The sequence below is a fragment of the Ambystoma mexicanum genome, chromosome 12 (genome assembly GCF_040938575.1).
Source record: "Ambystoma mexicanum isolate Mex_15411 chromosome 12, UKY_AmexF1_1, whole genome shotgun sequence".
Classification (NCBI taxonomy): domain Eukaryota; kingdom Metazoa; phylum Chordata; class Amphibia; order Caudata; family Ambystomatidae; genus Ambystoma; species Ambystoma mexicanum.
Window position 1 is genome coordinate 725,944,368 of NC_090936.1, and position 22,808 is coordinate 725,967,175.

A 22,808-nucleotide genomic window follows, 5' to 3' on the forward strand; every position below is an offset into this window, starting at 1 on the left:
GCCAGATGTTGCAGTGCCCGACATGGCAACCCCAGAGGCAGGAGTGTGTGGGAAACTGGGTCCTGGGGCTGGGCTGTGGGGCGATGGAAAAGCTGTCGGGAGTCTTCGGTTCCAGCAGGGGTGGTCACAGCAACAGCACCCCTGGCTGATGTGCAGGCAGCAAATGGCAGGGCACGTGGGCAGCAGGCAGTCAGGCAGCAGCAGATGGCAGGTGGGAGCGTGCTCAGGGCTCTGGGGGGCAGTAATTCGGCCTTCTGGGCAGGAGCGTGGTCTTCCGTGTGCTTACGCGTGGCCAGCTTGATACGGAGTGATTTTGCATGTGAAAATCCAGCACGTCTGCGTGTAATTCGAGGAAAGGCCCTTAGCGCGTAAGCGCGTCAGCACACGTCTGTACATTCATTGGCCCAAAGGCCACCAGCGTATGCGCGTCTACGAAGTCATGTGCACGTTGAATATGGCACACGTTTGAAATGTTGCGTGTTAAAAAAATGAAAGACACGTCCGAGTGACAAAGCGTGTAATTGGTGGAAATGGCCTTAGCGCGTACATGCAGAAGTGACAAAGCGTGTAATTGGTGGAAATGGCCCTAGCGCGTACACGCTGGACGTGTGGGCCTGCATAAAAGGTACGTGTAGAACACCATTTCCTTGTACGTGCTTTTCGTGGAGAGCGAGTGGGTGAAATCTGTACTTCTTGTTGTTTCACACGCGATTTACTTCACAGCATTTCAAGTTCTTTTTTCTCTTTTTCTGGTTTTCCTGGGCCTGTTCCCTCAAACAGCGTTCCCTTCTACTGTTGTCCTGTCTCCTCAGACAGCGTACAATTCTTCTTTTGGTGGGGGTGTTGCCAACGCGCACACGTGCTTCTTTTTCACGCTCTTTTTCCTGGCAGACGGTGAGTCACGCACGTATCTAATATCTGTGCTTGCCCCATGTGTAGCCTACCCCTTCAGAGGTCATTCTAGGCTGCGTGTGACATGCATACGTTCATTCTTGTGTTACTGGGTGCCACAGCGTAGTGCAGGTTTATTTTTCCGCACACGTGGTCTAGGAGGGGTTGCGTGCACGTTATCTCCCTTTTTTGGGCTTCCTGTGCATTGCGTGACCCGTCATCTTTCCCCAGGGGTCACATTCAGCCTTGCTAGAGCACTAGGGTACGATTACCATCTGGTACCCAACCCCTTTGACCCCCAATTGCCCAGGACAATAGTTTACAGCCACTCCCATACGCACATTAACATCAGTGCCATGGTTGGGAGGCGAGGAATCTGTAAGGGTGGCAAAGGTGGACGAGCCACAAGTGGTGGCCGTGGTGGATCCGGTAGGGGACGTGGTCATTACTTGCAGGGTGACCCTGTCCCCCCATGTGTGGAGGACCAGTCAAGGGCACCCATAATCCCCCCCCAACCCCCTTGGTTGAGGGTGATGTGGCAGACACCATCCATGCTCAGCCCTTGTTGAACCAGCCCATTGTGGCACCAGACCTGGCTGACTCCATGGCTGACTTCCAGGTCAGCAGGCCTATGACACGTGCGCTGGTGCAAGTTGATGTCATCAGGCCACGTGGATCAGGGGCAGCAAGGTCATCTGCTGACCCACAAGTGCTGCAGGTCGTGCTCTCAAGGGGTGTCTCTGGCTGCACCTCCCCCGAGCTGTACTCACCTGTTGATTCGGATGATGAGACCTACGTGCCGTTGCAGGTGAGTGTTCCTGGGAGGGATTCTGTTCTGTCCCACCCACCTGCACCAGGGTCAGAACCCTCAATGGGGATGTCAGTGTTGGCAGCTACGCCTTTGGTGGTTACGGATGCAGGGTCACACGCCGCGACATCTGATCCTGTTCCTGGGCCAGCAGATCAGAGGGGGAATGCAGTCAGGCAGCCTCAGGCAGTGCCGGCACAGCAAGGCGCAGTTCGCCTTGCCCCAGACAGGTGTGGTGCCCGCCGACGTGGTGGCCGTACGCCACCTGGCAATACCGCATGGGAGCAATCCATTTACGGTATGGCAACCCAACAGGCAGCATCATCAGAGATGATGGCTCAGGCCATGGATAGGGTGGCCACTTCCATTGTCCCCCCCCGAAAGGCTGATGGAGCGACTACAGCAGGCAACCGACTCCATCTGCCAGTCACACAGGGAGGACATGTTGGCTTCCAACAGGGACAGGCGGGTGGCACTGGCGACTCTGCAGGAAGCCATCACCATAGAGTCCCAGGGCCACAGGGTAGCCCTGAGGCTGGAACTCCTTCACCTCAGGACGACTCTTGTTGAGCTTGAGGCTTCAACAAACCGAAGGACAGAAGAGCAGCTGGAGCGTCTCACCCGTACGCTCTCAGCTGAGATGCAGGCAACTAGGGCGGAGGTCCGGGCATCCCGTGAGTTGTTGCATGGGGACCTCCGCACACTCATCCTCCAGAACGAGACCTACCACACCCGCATGCTTGCAGCCATGGAGGAACAGACTAGGGCCTTGCGTGGGCTGCCTCCCATAGTGCACCACCTCCGGATGCAGCTGCACAGGATGAGAATAGCGACAGCAGTGATATTCCTACAATAGGGTAGCCGTGTGAGCCATGAGCCCATGGAGGTGTTTTTTTTTGCAAGATCCACAAAGGTGGGTTTTGGTGTGCCGCCTGTCCTCGGACCTCCTGGGTGGCCTCCCCAACCCCGCGGGCCCATTAATGGCCATTTTTTATTATTATTATTATTTTTTATTTTTTTTGGGACAGTGTGTTGCCTTGTGTGGCTCCCGTGGGCATACGCTGCATTGTGGCTGGGCACATGCAGGCTTGTCATGTATTTGGTTCAGAGGCTTGGGTTTTTGTCACACACACCCCTCCTGCTTCCCGTTTCCATGGGCTTGCAAAGGGTGTGCCCAAGTGACATTGATGTACATGGTGACATTGGACTCCCACTACATGTGTGGGTAGTCTAGTCAATACTGTTTATACATTCCTAGTGCATATTGCTGTTGTGTTGTACACTGCATGTTGCATAGATGTGTAACTCATCATCCATGTCTACCTCCTAATTTGCAGGTCCTTTCCTCATGTCTACACAAGGCCCTCTACTTTGGAGATGGAGTCCATGTTGGCAGCAGTGCACCTACAACTCTACATGGTGGCAACACTGTACAGTTGGAAGTGGTGGAGTGCAGGCATTTCCAGGTGGTGAGACTACTAATTTCTTACATTCGTAATGTCATGTTAATGGTAGTTTTGAGGGTCAGTAGCTGATAAGTGTTATTGCTAAATACCTGCTCAAGTGTGTTGTTGGTCCTGCATTATTGTGAGCATTTCAGGTGTCGCGAGTTTCAAATATGGACACTGTACTTTGTGACACTTGTGTCATGTTGTGGGGATTACTTTGTTTACCCGCACATAGCATGACATGGCATGGTGTGTCGTGTGGCGGTGCTGGGGATGGGTTGGGTGACATGTCACTGTCCTCATGTTGCATTTTGCAAGTGGGTATTCATTTTAGCTGCATGAATGTGTTTTTTCACAAAACTGCATTGGTGGTGTCTGTGTAGGTAGGGATGCACACATTGTAACACTTCCAGGTGAACAGTCTCAGGCTGATATGGTTTTGACGGTTGATTCTCCAGACATTCAGGATCATTGTCAGGTTGAGTCATTATTGATTGTCAGATGGTATGTGCCAGGGCAGTGTGCACTCCACAGGGGTGTGATTTCTATGTGAAGTAATTAGCCACTAGCTGTGTACGGGCTGCCTCCCCCCGTGCCCTTTCCCCTCCCATGCGCAGCGGGCGTGCATGTGGTTGGGGATGTGGGGGCACCACCATGTCCACGGCCAGGCCCCGGCGTGTTGCAACGTTGTGCAGGACACATGCTGCCACTATGATCCTGCACACTACTGGGGGAGCGTATAACAGCTGCCCGCCAGAACGGTCAAGGGAGCGAAAGCGTGACTTAAGCACTCCGAATGTGCGCTCCACTATGCCCCGGGTTGCAATGTGGGGTGTGTTATATCTTACCTCGGGTGGCGTGGTGGGGTTCCGAATTGGCGTCATCATGTGGGGGCTGAGAGGGTAGGCACTGTCCCCTGTGGAGTTGGTGATGGGTATCATTGGTGGGGTTGTGACCTTGCTCAGTATCTGACATGCATGCATGTGCAGTGGCATTCATACTCACCAAGCAGCCATGTATCGCCATGCCGCCCAGCTTCTAGGTCCCGGCTTAGGGTGGACATTCGGTAAATGAAGCTGTCGTGGGTGGACCCAGGATAGTTGGCATATACTGAGGTGATGATTCCCTTGGCATTACATACTACCTGCACGTTGATGGAATGCCAGTGCTTGCGGTTCCTATAGATGTGCTCAGATGCCCTGGGGGGACGTAGAGCCACATGGGTGCAGTCGATGGCACCTAGCCCTTTGGGGAATCGTGCCACACCGTAAAAATCCAGGGCGGCAGCATGCCTTTCTGCAGGTGTTCTGGGCAGGTATATGTGCCTGCGGACTGATGGGCGTCCAGTGATGATGTTCAAGACCTGGTGTAGGCAGCCTGACTGCGTGGCCTGTGACACCCCACCCACTATGGCACTTGTCCGCTGAAATGATCCAGTGGCTAAGAAGTGCAGTACATTGAGGACCTTCTCCAGGGGGCTGAGTGCTTGGGAGCACAGGGTGGGTGATGTGAGGTCATCCTCCCACTCACTCACCAGGTCCAGTATTATGTGTGGTGGAAACCTGTACCTCCCATTCACCTGGTCATCAGGCATCCCAAAAAGGCTGGTTCTGGGTGTGAAAATTCTGGCCCTGACTATCCTCCTCCTTTGGTAGCCCACGGTCACTGCTGCTAGGAACGGTATATTCATCCTGGCGTCTGAGCTTGTTAGTTTTTTGCGCGCAAATTTATGCGTCGCGGGTCGACGTATGCCTGCTTCCTACTGCCGTACGTGTTTCTTTGCGCGTGTTGTATGCGAGCGTGTGAAACTTCCCGCGCACCCCTGAAATCCACGTACCCAGGCCAATAGCGTGTGGAAATTCCTGCGCACCCCGGAATACACGTGCGCTGATGTACTCGCATGTGTAAGTGCCCGCTCACCCCTGAAATACACGTACATAGGCCAATCGCGTGTACGCGCACTTTTGTCCAATTACACGTGATTACACTCTGACGTGCAGTCTTTCCACGTGTGCTCCGTCATCACGTGCTATGAGGGAAACACCCGTGCGGGTCACGTCACAGACGCGCTTACGAGCTGAGGGCCTTTGGTCCAATAGAATCGCGTTTGCTTACGCGCTAATGTCCTTTCCTCGAATTTCACGCTGACGTGCAGGATTTTCACGTGCCAAATCAGTATCAAGCTGGCCACGCGAAAACACACGGAAGACCACGCTCCTGCCCAGAAGGCCGAATTACTGCCCCCCAGTGCCCCGAGCAGCCTTCCACGTGCCATCTTCTGCTGCCTGCCTGCCTGCCTGCTGCCACTGTGCCCTGCCATTTGGTGCCTGCACATCAGCCATCTGCAGGGGTCCAGTTGCTGTGTCCACCCCTGCTGGAACAGAAGACTCCCGACTGGGATAACATCGCTCCACAGCCCAGCCCCAGGACCCAGTTGCCCACCCACTCCTGCCTCTGGGGTTGCCATGTCGGGCACTTCGACATCTGGCACCAGTGGCAACCCCAGGCCAGAGGGGCAGAGGGGCACCAGCTTCACTGCCACCGAAGTTGGTGTCCTGGTGGAGCATGTCCTGGGGCAGTATGATGCCCTCTTTGGATCGTCCCGCGCCAGCAAGGAAGGACGGGAGAGGATCTGGGCCGACTGTGTGGTTGCCATCAACGCAGAGGGGGTGGCAACCCGCAACCTCCAGAAGATCAAGAAGCGCTGGGAGAACTTGAGGTCCAGGACCCTCGTGAAGGCCCGGCGCCTCGTGGAAGGGGGCCGGGGCCGCATGAGTTCCATCCAGATGAGGGTCCTGGAACGCATACGTCCAGCGCTCCACGCCCAGATCCTTGAGAGGGAGACCCGTCTGGAGTTGAGCGGTAAGTGGCCAAGCATTGCTGTGTGAGACAGGGCATGTTGCGGTGTGCTGGTTGTCTGATACTTGCCTGTATGTGTGACATAGGCCATGTACGCATGTATGTGTGCAGGGACATCATGGTAATGTATGTGCGACCAGTGATGTGTGAACCACATGGTCGTTGCATGTGTTTAAATGCGACATGGGGAGCCCTACGCAGATTTTACACATGAGAGCATGCCAGTCTCTGTTCCTGGACATGGGTGGGGGTGAGGGATGGGTGCTGATGCCAGGTACATATATGGTAGCCATGTCTGTGTGCCTGACCTGCGTGCCTGTGACTTGTGAATGCCATGAATGCATGACACATGTCTGTGACAATGCACAGATTCACTGATGCAGCCTAGTTATCCTTGTATCCGCTGTGTTTGGGGTGTATGAGGCCAGATGGATGTGACTGAGGTGAAGTGTGTGCATGTGATAGGCATGACCCATGATGCATGTGAGTTCCATATCATTGTATGTTTCAGGAGTCAATTGGACATGTATGGAAATGTCCATGGCATGCACCATGCCTGTTACTGTGTGTGTTTTGCCTGGACTGACCCATGTGTTGTGGAGGGACATGATGGAAGTGTACTTTGACAGTGGTACTCATCTGCTATTGCTTCCTGTCTAGGGGACCATTGTACAGTACCCTGATGCTTGTGTTCTATGTCTCCCTCTACGCAGCGGCTAGTGAAGAAGAGGGCGGAGACGGCGCTGTGGAGCAAGACGGCGGGGATGCCCCCACGGCTGCAGCGGAAGGGGTGGGTGAGCCCCCACAGGGGTCTTCTATGGCGGAAGACGGTGAGGAGCCATCCAGGTTGGTGGTTTCCACAGAGGAGGAGGAGGCCGCCACTGAGGCGCACATGGGGCCTGGTGGGGGCATCCCTGCTGGTGCAAGTGGTGCAGTCCAGGGGCAGGGGCAGGCGGCAGCACAGGTCACCGTGGAGGGGCCTGTGCATGTCGCTGTCCCTGACCCTGTGAGTGCACCACCATGCACCAGCAGGGATGCCCCGTCACAGGCCTGTCCGCAGGTAGAGGGGATGTCCATGTCACCTGACTCCCCTCCACCTGTGGACGAGGGGACCCGTGGCCATATGGAGAAGGTCCTGATTGGGGTCGCGATGCGCGCGGGTGCAATTTGTGATGACGTGCGTGTTTCCCGGGAGGAGCACGCACGTCATCACGAAGAGCACCGTGCCGACGTGGCCCAATTGGGATCTTCCATGTTCGGGGGTTTCCTGCATGTGTCGGCCAATCTGGCGGCCCTCTCCTCCTCTGTGGAGGCTATACGCCGGTCGTTCTCCTTGCCGTCTTCCGGCCCAGATGCCACCAGGGCCCCCTGTGGACCTGCCCTGACCAATGCAGCCAGCTCGGTGGGGATCCCATCCCTGCCACAGTCGGGAGTCGGAGGTCCAGCAGGGGTGGACATCACAGCAACTGTACCCCAGCAGATGAAGGATGTGCCGGCATCATCAGGCAGGGCACGTGCACGACGGCGTTGGTGGATTCCATCAGCCTGGATGCCGTCGTGCTGGCAGAGGCGGTTGCATCGGAGGCAGCAGCAGAGTCAACGTGGGAGGCATCATGGCTCGGGGCCATCAACATCGGAGGGGCAGGCATCGGCCAGAGGGCAGGAGGACCCAGGATGGGAAGTGTCTTCCGTGTGGCTGAGGTTGGGCCAACAGATAGGTGCGGAGCGGCGGCAGGCGGAAGAGGCGCGGCTCAAGATGGTCAGGGCGGAGAACTCCATGTGGAGGGCCCTGAGGCAGGCCGAGTGCCTCGAGGCAATCCGCAGGGGGTTGGAGGAGCAGATGGCGTCGTCCCTGCGGACCCTCGGGGCCATGGAACAGGACCGCCTCCGGGACATCGAAGAGGAGTTTGGTGATGCCCTGGCCCGGAACACCACGGAGTGAGCCGCTGGACTTTCCCGCCGCCTTTGTATATAGTTCTTTAGTTTTAGGTTTCCTTTGTTTCTTCTTATGATTTGGAGTCGACGGACACTGCTCCACTTTTTGTATATAGTTGCATTTTAGTTAGGGTTTTTTGTAGGTTTCCTTTGTTCAGTTGGGCTCATGGACCCTTGGATGTTTTGTACATAGTTCTTCATTGGATTGTTTTATTTTTTTTGTTTTTATTTATGCACCATGGAGCAATGGTCTTTGCATTTATTTTTCTCTCTTGGATTGATTTTATTTTTAATGTGACTTTGGACAACATTTTTTTGAATTTGGATTTGTAGTTTTAATTTTTTTGACGGACATGCAGCTTATCTTTTTTTTTATTGCCATTGTAGTTTGTTTCATTTCATTTGCATTCAATTTTTTTTAATACAATTTTGTTTTCATACTTCACTTGTGGTATCATCTCATTGGTTTCATGCATGTCATGTTGGGTGTTTTCCCATTCAATTGCAACCATTGTGTGTGACGGACATGGGTTCATTTGCTTTATGAACATTGGGGGTGTAACATGTAATTTCCATTTCCATGTGGGTGAATGGGTTACTTGGTAGGGCCTTTTGGCTGTGGAGGCTGACCATAACGCACATGATTGGGGATTGTGAGGACCTGGGTGCAGGGGGACATGAGTGGGGGCCTGGTGGAGGGTGCCCCTCAGTGCTGGGGGGGTGGGTGGGAGACATGAGTGGGGGCCTGGTGGAGGCTGCCCCTGCACTGCTGGGGGTGGGGGTGATAGGGGACATGAGTGGGGGCCTGGTGGAGGCTGCCCCTGCACTGCTGGGGGGGGGTGGGGGTGGGAGACATGAGTGGGGGCCTGATGGAGGCTGCCCCTGCACTGCTGGGGGGTGGGGGTGCAGGGAGACATGAGTTGGACATGAGTGGGGGCCTGGTGGAGGCTGCCCCTGGTGGCTGGGGGTGGTGGGAGACATGAGTGGGGGCCTGGTGGAGGGTGCCCCACAGTGCTGGGGGGTGGGGTGGGTGGGAGACATGAGTGGGGGCCTGGTGGAGGCTGCCCCTGCACTGCTGGGGGTGGGGGTGAGAGGGGACATGAGTGGGGGCCTGGTGGAGGGTGCCCCTCAGTGCTGGGGGGGTGGGGGGTGGGAGACATGAGTGGGGGCCTGGTGGAGCCTGCCCCACAGTGCTGGGGGGTGGGGTGGGTGGGAGACATGAGTGGGGGCCTGGTGGAGGGTGCCCCACAGTGCTGGGGGTGGGTTGGGTGGGAGACATGAGTGGGGGCCTGGTGGAGGCTGCCCCTGCACTGCTGGGGGGTGGGGGTGATAGGGGACATGAGTGGGGGCCTGGTGGAGGGTGTCCCTCAGTGCTGGGGGGTGGGGGGTGGGAGACATGAGTGGGGGCCTGGTGGAGGCTGCCCCTGGTGGCTGGGGGGTGGGGGTGGTGGGAGACATGAGTGGGGCCTGGTGGAGGCTGCCCCTGCACTGCTGGGGTGGGGGTGATATGGGACATGAGTGGGGGCCTGGTGGAGGGTGCCCCACAGTGCTGGAGGTGAGGTGGGTGGGAGACATGAGTGGGGGCCTGGTGGAGGCTGCCCCTGCACTGCTGGGGGGTGGGGGTGATAGGGGACATGAGTGGGGGCCTGGTGGAGGGTGCCCCTCAGTGCTGGGGGGTGGGGGGTGGGAGACATGAGTGGGGGCCTGGTGGAGGCTGCCCCTGGTGGCTGGGGGGTGGGGGTGGTGGGAGACATGAGTGGGGCCTGGTGGAGGCTGCCCCTGCACTGCTGGGGTGGGGGTGATATGGGACATGAGTGGGGGCCTGGTGGAGGGTGCCCCTCAGTGCTGGGGAGGGTGGGGGGTGGGAGACATGGGTGGGAGCCTGGTGGGGGCTGCCCATGGTGGCTGGGGGGTGGTGGTGGTGGGAGACATGAGTGGGGGCCTGGTGGAGGGTGTCCCACAGTGCTGGGGGGTGGGGTGGGTGGGAGACATGAGTGGGGGCCTGGTGGAGGCTGCCCCTGCACTGCTGGGGGGTGGGGGTGATAGGGGACAGGAGTGGGGCCTGGTGGAGGGTGCCCCTCAGTGCTGGGGGGTGGGGTGAGTGGGATACATGAGTGGGGGCCTGGTGGAGGCTGCCCCACAGTGCTGGGGGGTGGGGTGAGTGGGAGACATGAGTGGGGGCCTGGTGGAGGCTGCCCCACAGTGCTGGGGGGTGGGGGTGGTGGAAGGCATGCATGGGGGCCTGGTGGAGGCTGCCCCTGCACTGCTGGGGGTGGGGGTGATAGGGGACATGAGTGGGGGCCTGGTGGAGGGTGCCCCTCAGTGCTGGGGGGGTGGGGGTGGGAGACATGGGTGGGAGCCTGGTGGCGGCTGCCCATGGTGGCTGGGGGGTGGTGGTGTGGGAGACATGATTGGGGGCTTGGTGGAGGCTGCCCCTGCACTGCTGGGGGTTGGGGGTGGTGGTAGACATGGGTGGGAGCCTGGTGGGGGCTGCCCATGGTGGCTGGGGGTGGGGGTGGTGGGAGACATGAGTGGGGGCCTGGTGGTGGGTGCCCCACAGTGCTGGGGGGTGGGGTGGGTGGGAGACATGAGTGGGGGCCTGGTGGAGGCTGCCCCACAGTGCTGGGGGGTGGGGTGGGTGGGAGACATGAGTGCTGGCCTGGTGGAGGCTGCCCCTGGACTGCTGGGGGGTGGGGGTGATAGGGGACATGAGTGGGGGCCTGGTGGAGGGTGCCCCACAGTGCTGGGGGGGTGGGGGGTGGGAGACATGAGTGGGGGCCTGGTGGAGGCTGCCCCACAGTGCTGGGGGGTGGGGTGGGTGGGAGACATGAGTGGGGGCCTGGTGGAGGGTGCCCCACAGTGCTGGGGGGTGGGGTGGGTGGGAGACATGAGTGGGGGCCTGGTGGAGGCTGCCCCTGCACTGCTGGGGGTGTGGGGGTGATAGGGGACATGAGTGGGGGCCTGGTGGAGGGTGCCCCTCAGTGCTGGGGGGGTGGGGGGTGGGAGACATGAGTGGGGGCCTGGTGGAGGCTTCCCCTGCACTGCTGGGGGGTGGGGGTGGTGGTAGACATGGGTGGGAGCCTGGTGGGGGCTGCCCATGGTGGCTGGGGTGTGGGGGTGGTGGGAGACATGAGTGGGGGCCTGGTGGAGGCTGCCCCTGCACTGCTGGCGGGTGGGGGTGATAGGGGACATGAGTGGGGGCCTGGTGGATGCTGCCCCTGCACTGCTGGGGGTGGGGGTAGGTGGGAGACATGAGTGGGAGCCTGGTGGAGGGTGCCCCACAGTGCTGGGGGGTGGGGTGGGTGGGAGACATGAGTGGGGGCCTGGTGGAGGCTGCCCCTGCACTGCTGGGGGGTGGGGGTGCAGGGAGACATGAGTTGGACATGAGTGGGGGACTGGTGGAGGCTGCCCCTGGTGGCTGGGGGGTGGGGGTGGTGGGAGACATGAGTGGGGGCCTGGTGGAGGCTGCCCCTGCACTGCTGGGGGGTGGGGGTGATGGGAGACATGAGTGGGGGCCTGGTGGAGGCTGCCCCTGCACTGCTAGGGGGTGGGGGGGGTAGACATGGGTGGGAGCCTGGTGGGGGCTGCCCATGGTGGCTGGGGGGTGGGGGTGGTGGGAGACATGAGTGGGGGCCTGGTGGAGGCTGCCCCTGGTGGCTGGTGGGTGGGGGTGGTGGGAGACATGAGTGGGGGCCTGGTGGAGGCTGCCCCTGGTGGCTGGGGGGTAGGGGTGGTGGGAGGCATGAGTGGGGGCCTGGTGGAGGCTGCCCCTGCACTGCTGGGGGGTGGGGGTGGTGGGAGACATGAGTGGGGGCCTGGTGGAGGCTGCCCCTGCACTGCTGGGGGGTGGGGTGCAGGGAGACATGAGTGGGGGCCTGGTGGAGGGTGCCCCACAGTGCTGGGGGGTGGGGGTGCTGGGTGACATGAGCAGGTGTGCATGGTAGTCCCCTGTGGTGTCGGCTGCCTGCAGGGGCCGTGGAGGGTGTACAGGGAATACCTGGGTGCACCCAGCCAAATTGCGTGTAGAATATCCCGTGCACGTACCCGGCTAAATCGCGTGTGGAACTTCCCGCGCACCCCTGAAATCCACGTACCCAGCCAAATCGCGTGTGGAAATTCCCGTGCACGTACCCGGCAAAATCGCGTGTGAAACTTCCCGCGCACCCCGAAATACATGCACGTTATTTTACAGTCAGCGGGTGTCCGTGTTTGTGGGTACCCCTTTGCACGTCATTTGTCCTGGAGGGCCACAGTATAGGACATTCATCATAGCTGTATATAGGTGCTATTTGTTGGCGCACCTTTTGGCGAACATTTATTACAGGCGCAGAGACGCTACCGCCTGCTTTCTTGTGGCGGTAGTGTTTGTGCCTGTGCGCTGGTTTGACCGTGCGCTGTTTTGCCCTATTCGATTCCATGAATACGTGTTGTAGGCGAGCGTGTGGGCGTTCCGCGCACTTGCACCCTGTACTTCCCCCGTGACGCCCACATTTTGGCAAGTTGTTCCCCATTCCGAGTGTTACGCCCCGTGTTCCGCCTACTTTTGTTGTGTGCGCCGCGCTATGTGCGATTTTCACTGTGGCCTGTGCGATTTTCGCTGTGACCTGGCGCACGCCGTTAGATGGCCTGTGCGCCAACATGCGCCGCACACTTTTCGTGCAAATTTTGCACTTGCACTGCGATTTTCGCTATTCCACTGCGAATCGCACGTTTTTGGCCACCTGCGCAGCGCTAATTATTCCATGAATCGGCCGGCAAGTCTTGTAGGAACCTAATGAATGCCAAGTGCTCTACAGAGTCATGCTGGAAATAATTATTCCTCTTTCGGTTGCATGGGTTTGGTAATCAGGCATGGGGCTAAAGAGTATGTTTCAAATTAACTTCTAGTGTTGACCCATAGCAATACTGATGCACATATTCCAGTTTGCATGGGTTTTAAATAGCATTTAGAAATCGAAACACACATTAGAAAGGCCAACAGTTTTGAATGGGAATTCTACAATACCCACCGCCTCAACAAAAGAATCAGGATTATTTCTATGCAGCGGTACAGAAATGGACTGAGAAACTGGTAGATTATCATTCACCCAAAATTGTGGCCCCACAGAAATAGACTAGAGTTTGTATAGCGTTTTACACAATGAGGTTCATACAATAAACAAAACAATAGATATACTTGATTACATTGACAATACGTTTCCTAACAGAACCTCCAGTGAACCTGAGGTGCATGACTTGACAAACCATACTACGGAGGTAAAACTTCATTAAGCCTACCGAAACAACACAGTCTCGGCCTGCAGCGGATCACTCCATCATAAATAGGAATATGCTGACTGGTTAACCACGTGACCCCTGTTCCACTTCTCAGGCAAGAATATCTCACCCTCATGTATGACATGTCATATGTCAATGGGCGTGCCTCCATGCTGAACAGAGATTCACATCACAGCCACTCAGCCTGTTTGGCCTGCTGGTCTGTGCCAACCAATAACATTCATATGCTGCTCCACAATGTCACATCACTAAACATGTCAGGTGTGCTGCTCGGCCTGATACTGCATGGTCATTGCTAGTGAGAACAAATAAAATGCTGTCAGCTTCAACACTTCCACAGTTTGCGATTTTTAGCACAATTTACAAATTATTTATTTTCTCCTACATCTCTTCCTCATTACATTCACATGTTACTCTTCCCCGAAGAATCTTGTTCTCGTATGTATCTTCATTTTCTATCCCGTACTATACAATGGGTCAGCAGGTTTAAAGATCTGGGTAACATGATAATGTATATCCTTCGACATGCTAAGAGCGACAAAATAACTTACATGCATTTTTTTTGTTTTCATTTCTCAGTTGCAGCACATACATTCCATGCCTCACCTTCTAATTTTTCTGTTTTTGAAGCAGCAATTTTAGAAGATTATCAACACAATATAACAAGTTAAAAGTAATTACGTATTTCAAAGCAGTTGTACTCTCAGTTGTGCAGGCCAGTAAACGGTAAATCTTTCAGCCTGTGTAAACAACATGTCACATGACATTTCTCCTACAAATTTGGATGTAGTTGTGGTTGACAATGAGCAGTCTAGTTCCGTTCATCATCAGACCTTTCACCGTACCCTTCCTGAAAATGTGTTCTTTCACTGTCAATACCTGTCGAGATCTTGCTTGGCCCATACATAGACGTTAAGGTGATCCATTCAGTTACATGGTGCGCTCATTTCCAACTCTGATTCACACATCTTGCTTCATTTCTTAAACGTTCATTATGAAGCAACTGGGTTGTTTGGGAACCTGGATTAATCAAACATTGAATCACCCTGCCTACAAGCTTGATTTTGTCAATATGCTATAGTCGACACTTCATTGACAGGCTCATGGGCACTTAAGGAACACTGTGCCATCTTGGTGTCCCACTGCAAGTCAGATAACTTCCACAGGTTCCAAAAGGGTTACAGCCCTGCCAATACTTCAGAAACTTAATTCAGAAATTTTGGCCAGGACTGATGTGGAACTTCATCTTGCATCACTCTCAGTTGGTTGGTCAGGTAGTCTTCAAATTTACCACATAGGATATACCACTCAATCCTCTGACCTGCATAGGTGATGTTGACTATAAGACTCATCAGCATGTTTTGCACAATGTTGCTTAAACATTTCTCAAATGCTTACAACTTTATTTGAGAACTAGCCATTCGCAGCATAACATATGCCATTCTAGCATATCTTAAGGGTCAATATTGGTTGGTAATTCATATGGCCACTTCTGTCCGCCTTCTTAAATATCGGAATTATCACATATCGCTTCCAGTTAGTGGGCGTAGGTCCTTGTGACATATTAATCGTCATTGAAAAGGCTAAACATACAGGTAACTGTCTTCTTTTGAATTTGAAAAGCATCCTTGTATCAGATAGAATGAGGGGTATGTGGGGTATAAGAACAGTATCTCAGTTCCATCGATTACATAGGCCTCTCTGGGCCACGTTATGAGTGTGGTGGTCTGGAAATAAGGGTGCCGGTTGCAACATACCAGCACCCTTTCTGGACTGCCACACTCCAACTCTCTGACCTACCGGGCGGAATGGCACCCGCCCGGAGTTGTCACAGAAGCACCAACACCATTAACAACGGTTCCTGTTGTTACCACCGTCCTTGAGACGAGGCCCAATGATGCATCTTTTTGGCCGCGTAATTGTCAAACTTGTTCCATTGCAGAATCCCCATGATGGCATAGGATTGTGTAAAAACATAATTAACGCACCTATTTTCAATTTTAGCTCATAAGGCATTTGTCCTACAGTGTTTCGCTCTTTAAAGACTGAAACATTGAGCCGGTAATTAACTGTTCATTTATGTATTTATTTCTTTATTTCTTTTACATTTGTATAGCACACATACAGCCCTTGGGCATCACAGAGCTGTTACTTGTGATTAGCTTAGTTACAGATCAAAACACTTGCATTTGGCTCATAAATACATTACATACAGTTGAATATAATACATTTCATTATTCAGATCTTTCGGGAATAGATCTTGAGTTAGCTGTGGTGTGGTCAGTGCTTAAGAGAAGAGCAGTGTTTTCACCGCTTTGCGGAATGCCAGATGAGCAATTTCTCCATGAAGGGGTGGTGGTAGGGTGTTCCACTGCAAAGCTGCTAGGTATGGGAATCTGGCGCCTCCTGCTCAGGCTCTCTTAATTTTGGGTACTGTGAGCATGTTTGTATAGAGTGTTCTCGTCGGTCTAGTAAAGGATGGGGTGAATTATTTCTGTGAGGTGGGGGGGCAGTTTGGTGGATGTACATATGTGTGAGGGCAAGAGCATTGACAATGGAACCACCACGCCCTCTGTGAAGAAAAGTGTGGGGTGGAAAGAAGCAACTTAAAATTATTCCGAATGTTGGCAATAGTGGAAGGAGAAGGAGCCCGTGTAGAACCGTGCTCATTCTGTTTGTTAAAATGATATCTGTAGTTGAATTGGAAGGCCACACATAGGTGCACTTTGCCATTTGGACAGCAGAGGGAAACCTAACACAGATAAATTACATCAGCTGAGTATAGAAACATACCTAAGCATTTTATATATATATATTGATTGTGATCCAATCACTTGTCAAGTTACTGGCTATGATAAAGATTGAAAGCAGATGTTACTGAACCTTTCTTCCTGCTCTTCACAGTTAGCATGTCCGTCTGCTGTAACAGGTATATTGAAGGTCCTAAAAAAATGACAATTTAGATCTCACTTAAAAGGTCAATATTGTCAAGAAGAATTGCATTGAGTTTAAAGGTGCACTGATTCTCACCAATTCTTTCAGGGTGCATTCAATTACTCAGTGTTTTGTTCCATGATATTTGGTGCCTGGCACAGATGACACAGAAAATCACTTCACAGTCATAGAGTCTGATGAAGGTTTCTTTGTTAGGCCTAGGATTCCCCCCCCTCTCTCATTTGTATTTGACCCTCCTGCCTAACACAGGTATCCGTAACCCCTGGTTAGTGGTAGAAATGTTTGACCCCTACTGGCTTATGTGATGAATGGAATTGTAAGCAGCTGGCTGTCTACTTGCCCTCATTGACGTTCTAACTGTCCCTACTCTATCCAAGGGTTACATTTCTAGGCTGGGTTTGAATAGTGCCTTGCACGTACTCTGGTTTGAGACAGGCTGCCTCAAAAGTCGACTCTCATCTATCCCACTCTACTCAGGCAGCTTGCCACACATTTCTCCATCCTTCTCTCCTGTCCCCACCATGGATTTACTTCTCCTGGTCTTGACTCTACCATTGGATGTTACTCCTCCTCCCTACTGGCTCCACTTTGCTGGTCTCTTTATGGCATTAGTGCACAACTGCAGCTGTTTCACTCTGCATTAGCGGTGTGATGCTGCGGTCAGGTCTCTGTGGGGCTGTGGTTTCTCTCCATGGCTTTTATCCTCCCTTGCCTCTTCTGGTCTCCTTTCTTCTGCTCTGTGTGGGGGTGGCTGAAGCTGCTTGGTTTTTGTTGTTGACTTGCTGCTCCAGTCTGATGGTCGCTGAAATTAAAGAGAGACACTGGCCAGTATCTGACGCATGAGGCAAGACAGGAGATAAGGGTTTGCAAACAAACATACATTATTACTTTGTACTCGTATGTTTTTGTTGATTTATATAGTTGTGTGTTGGTTATGTATTTATGTGGGTGCATTTGTGAGTGTTTCACATAATCTCTTACTCTTACTCTACTGCTGCTACTGGAATGAGCGAGAAGAAGATGGCTCTAAAAAGTGAAAAGGTGTTTCCTAATATGATTGTTCAAACTTTTAAACAAATTGACTGGCCAAGATCAACACAAAAAAATAATTTGACGCCCTATTGTTTGACGAATCTCCTATTACTAGAGCAAGGAAAGTTCTACAACATGAGCAATCCATGGATTTCTGATGGCACATTGAAAGTCATAAGGGAGAAGGTGATGGGAGGCATGTTTCCATTTATTTTATCTAATGAAAGTAAAGGATGTAGCAGAAACCATAATACCTCCTGGTCTGTGGACACATTGAGCTAAAAGGGAGTTGTTACATGTTGGCATACATGGTGCACTATGAACTTAGAGCCCAAAGAGGATATCTGGAAAATTGAGAAATTGCCTGCTGCCTGCTGCCTGTGTCATGAGTTGTTTGTACCCTGATCCAATGTTTGTTTTAATGCTTCCCTCACCCAAGGATGAACATTCAAGAGTTGCTATTGTTCTGATTAGTTTGAGAAGTAGGATTTGTAGACACTCCATACAAAGTCCAGACCGAGACACTCCACTCATTATCACACCATTCATGAAACCCTTGACCAAATGCATCATTTTTGGTGATCTTAACCTAGTCTAGAATGATATCCTTGACCCCAAAGCCTTAGCACTCACAACAGCTCTGGAAGACATGAACTTTTCCAAACTGATAGATGCAGACACTCACTCCAAAGGGCACACATCGGATTGGATTCTCACAGCCAATGTAACCATCAACATTTCAGACTTCATCCCAGTACCTTGGCTTGGTCACTTCCAATGCTCACAATCTAACACATGAGGATATACAGCCTTCATTTGTAGCATTGCTTGTTTCTTGTGCCTGCGCCCAGAACAACTCTCCCCAAGACCTGGACAACCAATTCCATGCATTTCTGCTCCAGACGCTCGACGTGTATGCACCAATCAAAACTAAAATTCCCAAACCCCATGAACCTAAAAACACCTGGTTCTCCGAGAAACTACTGATCCTCTGTAGGAACAAAATATCCCTTGAACACCTGTGCAAATAGCACTCCTCTCCAAGCAACAGCACTGCTTTGGACAAAGATGCACACTCATACAAGAAAGAAGTAGTCATTTGTAAATCAAATTGCTAAAATGTCAGCATCTCCAACACAAGCTCCAATACCAAAGAATTATTTTGCATCCTTAGAGAGATTGAAAGCCCTATACCCCCTATGCGAGCACTCGCTCAGATAAAATCTGGTGTACCACGATACAAGACGCACTCTCACTCAAAATGTAGACACTGTTAATTAAAATCAGGGCAACAAAAAGGCCTTGCTTCCTGCCAAAGTCCCCATACCTGACGCCCTCGATCACCCCATTGTGGTCCAACCCTCACCTATCCCCCCTTCATCTTCTTCCAAGTAACTCAAGAGCAAGTGGTCACTACTATCTAATTACTAAAACTCCCCAACTGCATAGGAGACCCTTTCCCCACCCACATAGTGAAGCTCTGTGCAGCCATATACCCTTCATCACAGAGTTTTATAATGCATCCTTCCTGACCAGCACTGCACCCACTAATATTAAATCTGCCTGGATCACACCACCCCATCACCACAGTCCCTTTCCTACTCAAAATTCTTGACTGCTTGGCCTATGGTCAAGTCCAACAATTCCTGGAGCGCAACCACCTCCTCAGGAAAAGTCAATCTGGCCTCCCAAAACGGGACCAGGGGATGTTATACCACTAAAAGGTACCTTTCTCAGTTCTTGGCATTTTGTTGTCATTGAACAAGAATGTTGTTCTTTGCGGGTAAAAACTGGTTTGGCTACAAGGAGTAATGCTGATCCAAGGGGCAAGCTGGCTTCCAGATGGTTTGAAGTGGTTGCTGGATACAATTTGAAGACAGTGATTGGGCAATGCAGTTCAGATGGCTCACCAGAAATGGTTGTATGGTCAAGTTGGTTGAGAAGTTGGAAGTCAGCCAGTGACACAATGTTTCCATAGGTTCAAGTTGTAGTCTGGTGTTCAAAGCTATGTTCCTGATAGTCCAACTAGATTTTCTTTGCGGAGGCAGTTCAAATATTCACTGCAATGTGCTGGTTGTTTGAGCCAAGCAGGTGAAGTGCTCTACTTGGTACGATACAACATTGAGCCAGTTCAATGAATGCAGCAACAGCAGTTCGAAGAAAGTTGTAAGAAGTGCCAAAAGCAGAATAGTGGGTCCCGGTGGTTTGGAAGAGTTTGAACATGGCTGATGCTGGTTTGATGATAGTTTGATGATGTAGAAGGCAGGATAGCAGCTACTTTACTTCTTATGTTGCTAGGAGTCCCAATACAGGGCTCAGGATAAGATTTGTCCTTGTTCTCTTCACTCACAACTTGCAGGAGGCTTGCTAGCACTTGCAGGAGTCCATCAAATCCAGTGAGGATCTTGGGCATGAGTGCAGCTGGCAGAGAGTCAGACCTTTATCCGACAGTAGTCTACCCCCAATGTGTAGGCAGCATATATTTTCTCTGCCTTGGAACACGTGCCTTCACCTCAAACATGGAGGACTTTGGTTAGGACATCTCTCCCAACAAGGTCCAAAAACATTCTTCTCAGAGACCCTGAAGGTCCATGATGAATCCAGGAAAGAGTAAAAGTCTCCTTTTTTATGAAGGTAAAAGGCCACCCATTTGGTAAAATTGTGCCTGTTTTAAGGAGGCCATTCACTGTTAAGGTAACAACTGACTTTTGCCTTCTTGCATCATGCCCAAAGTGCTTTCAGGTGTAGGAAGTAAGGGAGACAGGAGGGGAAGAAAAGCCTACAGAAAACCAGGGTGGAGGAACCCTCCCTCAATGTCTTTCTGTTCTATGTGTCAAATCTTGCCCCCTGCAATTCAAAGGCCCTTTGGTATACAGCACCCTGGTATGAGGCTGGCCTTTTAGTTTACAGTGTGCCACTTTCAAACCTGTTTCCCAGGAGGCTCATGTTGGTAGTTACCTGGCTGAAGAGAGGTGTTACCCAACCTCATAAAGGATCAAGAAGAGGAACAGTTGTTCTGCCCATTAACAAGCTGGCTGAACAGAGAAAGGCAGTCTGACTAGAACACACACAACACTCCCATAGCAGGCCTGGGCTCAAAGTGTTGACCTGGGTATTGTACAAATCAGATGGGACTATGTCAGGGGTCTGCAACCTTTGGCTCTCCAGATGTTGTGGACTACAATTCCCATCAGTCCTAGCCAGCATAGCTAATGGTGAGGGATCATGGGATGTGTAGTCCAAAACATCTGGAGAGCCAAAGGTTGCAGACCCCTGGACTATGTGAACTACTAGCCACCATACAAAAACCAAGATATGGCTTATATTGACTCTGCCACTAGGCAATAGTTTCTAATAATTATTATGGTTTGGGATCAGAGGGTCATATTAAAATACAACCTCTGATGCATTGACTTTGCTGTCATCAGCAGCTGTAAACCGGGCACATGTGACCTCCAAACCTGTTCTGTGATACTGGCGAGCACGAGGTGCAGCTGGGGTGAGTAATGCAGCAGGGGACCGATATGCACTATGCTTTTGGCAGGGAATTTAATGAAAGTGGGTTTTGTTTAGCAGAGCATCCTTTCTTATGTGGATTGCATGCATCATGTTTTTTTTTTTTGTAATAAAAAAGAGCCTGGGCTACCACACCCTTGCCAGATGGAAATCCTTCACACCTTACTACCACATTTTCAGAACATTGTACAATTGGAGCAGCAGCTGTAACTGACCACAGCAAGGTGGCAGTCCAGCTGCAATTTGATTGACTACATTGCTGTAACAGGAAAACAATAATTCCCTGTCACTGTGTTTTGTGTTACTACTACTTGAGTTTAGCCCCCCACCCCTTGTATTGGCAATACAAAACAAATTACACTTTGTAAATGGGCAAGCCATGGGCTAGAGCATTAGGCGTGTGCACCTTTAACCTCTAGAATTGCTTCTCCTGCTTCCACCATCCTTAACACTGGCTCTTGCATATGAAAATATGTAATGTCTTGTAAGGGCCTCACCATCATAGCATAACACATTATCTAATGTGGACGGCACACAGTTGCACCCAGAATGGATCTCACATGTGAAATAGATGTAGATTTTTGCAATTTCAGAATTGCTTCTACACAAGAATCCATCAGGCTTCTAGCACCAGCTCATATGTCATTGCCTACATTGTGAACTTGTTATTTACACAACTGAAATTGTTGATACAATGCTTTGCACTCCTTTTCAACAAGTGTTTGTAAAAGTGCTAGTCTGTCTTACTTACACTCCTCAAATGACCCCAATGCAATGAAAGATCACCCACACTGGACTAATACTGACCCACCAGGAAATTGAATATCATCTAAGTCTTTTTTTGGATAATGCAGAAGAGTGTCAGCTTTTCTGTGCAGTCCTGGGGAAGCTAAGCCCAAGTGTATTGCAAAACAGAATGAGAAAGGGTTGACTCATTTTGACTGTCAGGATTTAAAGGGATATACAAGAAAGAAGAACACAAATCAATAACAGAAAAATGGGTACCTGTAAGTGGAATGCAAAAATATATAGTTGTGGATTTTGGACCACTGGAAATGTAGGTGAAAGCACAGAATTCACAGCTCACATTTCTTGAACAAAAAGGTATGTGTCTCGACCTTTCATTTCTAATGGTAAAATTGAGGTGCTACATGGAGTAGTAGCCAGAATAAATATCCTCTGTTGCAATTATGATCATCTATTTTCAGGCAGTACTAGGGCCTTCATGGTAAAGGTTACATGAGGTTAACTTGGATTTAAACTGCTTCAAAGTTTTAAATCAGCACCACCTCGTTTATGTCTTGAGACCATAGTTTGTCAGTCTCCTTAGACACATTTCCAAGCCTTTCATACCCTGAGGATTGGGTGTCCACCTCTCCATCCTCTACCCCTTCCCTTCTCACATCACGGTTCTCTAGTGTTCGCTGGCCCCCTATCTCTCACAGTTGTGTTTGCATTTACATGCATGTTCAACAACCTTCGTAGGCCTTGCAAGTGCTGTAATTTAGGATCCACCTGTTAGTATGCAGACATTTACATTTTATTTTTCTCTTGTCATAAAACACAATGATTCACCACTGGCATTAGTACCATGAGTGGCATGGTCTACCATTGTATGCAAACAGTTTCTCAGTACAAAACTCGGACCAATTGCCTCCAGTGATGGGTACGCCCCTCGCCCTTATGCGATGTCGACTTCGGTTAACATTCGCGTAGATGGGCCCACTGTGCAGGACACAGGGCATCCATTTTTGTACCCCCTTTCGACTCCATCTTGATGACTAGGCCTCACTGTGATAGTACAAAACGCTTCTCCTCCCTTTCTTGCAACGGCCAGACGCACAGGGCACATGGCCCCCACCATCATTACCACTCTGACTGGAAAACTCTGCGGCTCCATTCTCATGCTGAAGCCGGAGGTGCTTGAAACAAATAATTAATGTAACACATCACTTTTCCTCTCAGATCACTGTCCTGCATGTGTACCAGCCTGAGCTAAGCACATAGTTTGTCCATCTCCACAAACGTGTCTTTGCCCCCGCACCCTTGCCAGTGGAAACTTACTGCCATTGTGACCCTGTGCCCCT